Raw genomic sequence first — 6,000 nt, 5'->3', positions numbered from 1 at the left:
GATCTCAGCTCACTGAAACCTCTCCACCTCCCAGGTTCAAGTGATTCTCCTGCCTCAGCCTCCTGAGTAGCTGGGATTACAGGCACACACCACCATACTTGGCTAATTTTTGTATTTTTAATAGAGATGGGGTTTCATCATATTGGTCAGCCTGGTCTTGAACTCCTGACCGCAGGTGATCCACCTGCCTTGGCCTCCCAAAGTGATGGGATTACAGGTGTGAGCCACAGCCTCTGGCCTAATTGTGCATTTTAAAATGCTGCTGTTTCATGCATTAATGGTGATGTATTTTAAGGATAGTTTCTCATGACATAGACAGACTCTGTTTTGTTTCAATAGTTAGGAATAGCAAGAATATTCCCATAGAATATCTAAAAAACATGGTACAATTCCTTTATTTTAATAGCTGGCAAAAGTAGGTCCAGAGATGTAATGTGACTGACACAAACTGATGTAACTTTTTAAAAAATGCAGTATTGAGACAAATAACTGGTTTTGAACTGAAAAAGCATGGACATGTATTTTTGAGATACCGTACATATATAAATGTCGTAGACTTTTTTCATAGACAAAGCATTAGTAATCATCATTACTTAAATTGCATATAAGTAACCTGGGTCCCAGTGAAATTTTTGACAGGCTCCAAGTCACCCAGCTAGTTAATTCCAGAGATTTACATGGACCACCAAGTTTTCCAACGTCCCATCTATAATTGTTCTATTATATGTAAATTTTTATTGATTTTTTATTGATTGTGGACAACAGCCACTATGTAAACTATAAATTATAACTTTTTTGAAACTTACATTATACATTATACTTCTTATAAGTAAAGAAGAAAGCATAGTGTAATGTAGATAACACAGACTTCATAGGGAGAATTAGCAGAGCTGGTGGTAGTAGTAGTAGTAGTAGTAGTAGTAGTAGTAGTAACAGCAGCAGCTATGTATTGAGCCTCAGTTTGCTTTTCTATGAATTAGGATGATAAAGAACACTGTAGCAGAGAGGTCCCTAAGGATTTAATAAGAAAACAGACATATGTATTTTTGGTACAGTCTAAATACAAAGGCTATAGGGAGGCCAATAATCTCTATTTGACTATTCAGTGGAAATCGTAAGGCGATATAGTATTTGAGTCAACAATGTTCAGATCCATGGATGTTTACTAAACACCTTACAAAGCATACTATTCTGCTTTTTTTTAAACAAATAAAACTCTGACGCTGCTCCTTTTTGTCAGTTTCCTATTTGTACAATTTTCAAATATGGAGAAAAAAAGTTCCCAATTAATCTGGAGTTTTGTGATTTACTAGACTTTATGCAACCAAGAGTGAGAAACTACCAAGCTGGTATGGCCAGTGCTTCAAGTGTCCTGGTAGCTACTGTCCCTAGGATTTTTGAAAATGTTTATGGATATAAACTCAAATGGGAGTGGTGATGGGGATGGGTGGGAGTTGGGGGTGGGGAGAGAGAAAGTGGCAGTTGAAAGCAGCTAAGTGGTTTCTAACTCTCAAGTGTCAGATACTTAAATCCTGTATTTCTTTAGACAAAATGCTCCTTTGTTCTTGGAAAGTCATGTAACTGAGTCTTTTAGTTATGCAAATATAAAGCAAATACTTTCTTTGGAAATGGAGATGTGGTTCTAAAGAGTGAAAACTATTTCATGAGAGCGAATGGAAAAGTTGTCTACTCGGATTGCTGTAGGAGAAAATGCCATCTAATCTAATATCTAATCTAATCTAATCTAATGAGATTGCCTGGTCTCCTTGAGTGGGTCCCAGCGACTGTGGTTAAAAGAGTAGACACTAAAAGTGGATGAAAACTCTTTTCACAAGGCAGTATGCAATATTGTGGCCTCATGTGAGCATGGCTTTAGGGCCCAGGGAATGAAATGTGGCCCAGAGTTACTGTCTCTTTCCAAAACCCAGCCTCATTCTTAAACAACTTTTATAACAATAATAATCATTATTATTTTGTTATATTTTGAATTATTTTTGTAATTTCAAGAATCGTATTTCAAGTTTCTAAGTTATTTATTTTATTTTTTTTCAAATCTTTCTGCTCTTTCTTTTTAGCCTGTTTTGGTTTCTCATTTTTGTGATCCCATCTTTTATTTATTTAAACAATCATAAGTGAGTATTTTATATTTTGTATCTTATCACTGTGAGATCTGAAGTACTTGGGGAACTAAATCTTACCTTTAGTGTTTCTGCTGACTGTCACTCCTGGCACTCATTTCCTGTTATATTTGGGGATACTAAAGGGAAGTTCATATTTGTTCTTATCTGTGCAAAATCTGAATGCTTAAATTGATAGAATTTTTTTTTTTCCAGATGTTCTCTTTCACTGAGTTGTTTTGTTCACGAGACAAGGCTCATGACTGACTTGGTCTACTCTAGTCCCATCCTGGTTTCATCCTGAAAATCTGTGACTGGCAGGCCCAAGGCTTAGTATGCACCCAGTGGGGGACAATATGGGTACTTACTGCTCACAGTCTTTATTTTCGCTTGCTTTGGGGGGTTTCTGTTTGTTTTGTTTTGAAAATTTCTGTTCTTCTGTCCTTTGTCCATTAGAGATTTCTGTCATGTTCTTGATTCCAGCAACACAATAATCCTATTATTTTATGATGTTCTTCTAGATTATTATTAATTTTTTTTGGAGGACCTTTTGGCATACCTGCTTTGCCATGTTACTAGAAGAGGGAATCTACATTTTTTTCATCGATAAAATGATTATCTAGACTCCCTTCCAGTGAGATGTGAACATATTTACAAAGAGCCAATGACAAATGAGTATAGTTGATATGTGCACCTTCTGGGTCACTTCCTTGAAGACAAGTTGCTTGCCTTGAACTTCTCACCCACCAAGCTCCTGAAAAGACTAAAAGGCAGAAATGAAATCCACAGGCAGACAGCCCGGGCGGCACCCTGGGCTTGGTTAAAGATCGACCCCTGACCTAACCGGTTATGTTATCTATAGGTTCCAGACGTTGTATGGACAAGCGTTATGAAAGTCCCTGTCCTGTTCTGTTCTGTTCTGATTACCGGTGCTTGCAGCCCCCAGTCACGTACCCACTGCTTGCTCAATCGAAACCACCCCCCTCCCACCCATGGTTAAGCAAGCAGTTTGTCTAAAAAAAAACCCCTAGACGTTTGTAGTTCAAAAAAGGGCGGGAGCCAATCAGAAACTGCCGAATGTTCAAACTTCAAAATGTCAACCAATCCCAATCTTGTAACTGCAAAAATGCCCTAATCTTCTGTAACCTGTTCGTGCCTTACTATAAAAAGTAGGCTTGAGCTGTGCTCGGGACCTCTCTCTTGCCCTCCTGACTACGCCTGTACGGAGAGAGGTCTGGGTTCGAACCTGCAATAAAGTGATCCTGGCCGCTTGACTTTGACTTCGGTTTCTGGTGGTCGTCTTTGAGGGGGGTCTCGGAACTCAGGGCACAACACTCCCAGCCCCCTTCCTGCTGCCTGAAAAACAGTAACAAATGAAGCCCCAGCTGTCGATATGGTGAAGGAAGCTATATATCAAGGAGGACAGAACCTACTGTCCAGCCTGGGTTCCTAAATGACCTCGTGGAACAGAAACCCTTTCTTAGCCTGCATGTCATGTGAAACAAACAAACAAACAAACTCACTCCTCTGTTGTCTGAATCTCCGCATTCTGTGATCTTCTAGACAAAAACAACATATATCCTAACTTGTGCCTTTCATTTTCAGGGGTAACATGACTAGATACCCTAGAAATTCTGAGGCAAGAAAAATGTCAACTTTTACAAACAAATTATCTAATCTTGTAACTGAAGATTGCAGTTAAAATTAAAATAAAGAAACTAGTACCTAGGGGAAGAAAAAAGAACACAGAGAGAAGGGGGGGCATAAAGAGTTTAAATGTGACAGAAAACTGAAAAAAGTCTATCTTATCTTATGCCAGAGGGGGAAAAAGTTGTAATTACCCAGTAAGATAAAAGCTGTTGAATTTGTAGCAATGGAAATATTAAGACAAATTAAATACCAAGCTTATCTCTGCTCAGTGCTATCAATATTTTATACTAAACATCTGTTCCTTGTATCTCATCTCAGAAATGCTTCTACACTTTATCAGCGTAAGCACAGCTTTTCAAAGCAAATTAAGCTAAATCGTTTTCACTTAATCACCAATTGATCACAACACGAAGAATGCCACATATTGATCTCTAAGAGCCCCATTTTTCCCAATTCAGAAAAGCATATTGGAGGAAACACTTGATTTGCAATCACAGTAAACTGGTTAGGCTACACTTCTGACATATTTTAAGTAGGAAGTATTTCAGCGATTAAAAGGATAAAACAACATGTATTATCAATGAGAGGCAAAAAATAGGCAATACTCTGCCTTTAGTGTAGAGTCTTAGAGCTACAGGAAATCCTCTAAGCTTTATGAAGTTTCATTGAGGAACGTCAAAGAGAAGATGACATTTTTATTTTTGGGGCCACTAGGACGTTCATATCTGGGTTCATTTGAGAATTAGCAGCACAGAAGCAATCTTTCTTCCAAAAATTTGATCAAGGGCCTTTGCTCCAAGGTAAGTGAGCCTCATGTGAATTTATTGCCAATCTGTGATCTAGTTCAGGAGCTGCCTATTCAAATGCCTGCAGGACCTAGGCAGTTAATGTAAGTGAGTAGGAGGCATATTGTGTCCATGTTCTATGGGTCAGTGCAGTACAACTCCAGATGATTGTTGTTGTCTAGTACACATATGGACCTTTTGTTCCCAGACCTTACTTTTCAGGATGTAGGGGCTGAGGGAAAACTCCCCATTGCCCTCTGAAGCTTTGCTGAAAGTTGCTGACAAAAGGCAGATTAATGGGAGAAAAGACACACACGTTTATTTGATCATAGTTTTATCTGACACGGAAGCCTTCGGAATGAAGACCCAAAGATACAGAGGAAGCTACTCATTTTGATGCTTAGATTCAACAAAGGATGGACACACATGTGGATACCCATGTAGAAATATACTTGGACAAAAAGGGCATGATCCAATGCTAATGAACTGAGTGGGGAAACACAGCAAAGCCTATCTGGTTAGATTCTTCTGTCTGCTTACATTCTTCTCTCCAGTTAGATTCTTCTCTCTAGTTAGATTCTTCTAGGTCTCTGTGCAGCGTTCCTTCTTTCTGGATGTGAGGCAAGACCCTTTCTGGAATGTGGGGGGGGTCTCATGACCTGCAGTCAAACAATGTAGGTCAGATAATTTCCTTATGGCCTGTTTTACACAGAAAGGCACATGGAAAGGCCCACATCCCAGGAAATCCCTCAGATCTGGGCAGACTGGAATAATGAATCACCCTATTCTAGATCCTCTGATTAGGGATTTTTGTTGTTGTTTTGCTTTTATTTTTCACCTCATGTTGACCACACCTTTCTTTTTTCCTATCATAAGAACACATAATGGGTTTGTGGCCCTCAAGTTTATGTGGGGATGGGGAGGCCCAGGTCCCTGTAGTAGCTTCTGACCACATCAGCTGTGGCATTCCTCGCCAAGCCAGAGACAGGACTAAATGGGGACCAACCAACAAATGGATTGAATGATTGTCTCTGGCAGGAAAATCTAGCTTGTGTGACCTCTTATCCAATATCATCCTTAAGAGTCACATATGATGTGATTGCATGTGGTCATTCTGGTTTTATATTTCCTGGATTGTTTAACCTATCTAAAAAAAGATACCCTGAAACAAAATCAAACTTTATTGTAATTTTTGTTTTGCACACATGTTGTTCGTTCACTTAAATTCCTACATTTAGCAAGTTAGCGTGACAGATCCCATTTCAGAAGTGATACAAATTTCAGCCATTTCCAGAGCACGGAGGAGGACCTCGAGAGAGAGAGAGAGAGAGAGACAGAGACAGAGAGAGCGGGAGCGAGCAAGAGCACAAGAGCACCAGCAAGCCTTTGGAACTGTGAGGTTACAGATCTACTACTCATTTTACTCCAAGACCCAGGGAATCTATCTG

The sequence above is a fragment of the Colobus angolensis genome, unplaced genomic scaffold (assembly GCF_000951035.1).
Source record: "Colobus angolensis palliatus isolate OR3802 unplaced genomic scaffold, Cang.pa_1.0 Scaffold27, whole genome shotgun sequence".
In the NCBI taxonomy this organism is placed as follows: domain Eukaryota; kingdom Metazoa; phylum Chordata; class Mammalia; order Primates; family Cercopithecidae; genus Colobus; species Colobus angolensis.
This window is presented reverse-complemented; position numbering follows the sequence as displayed.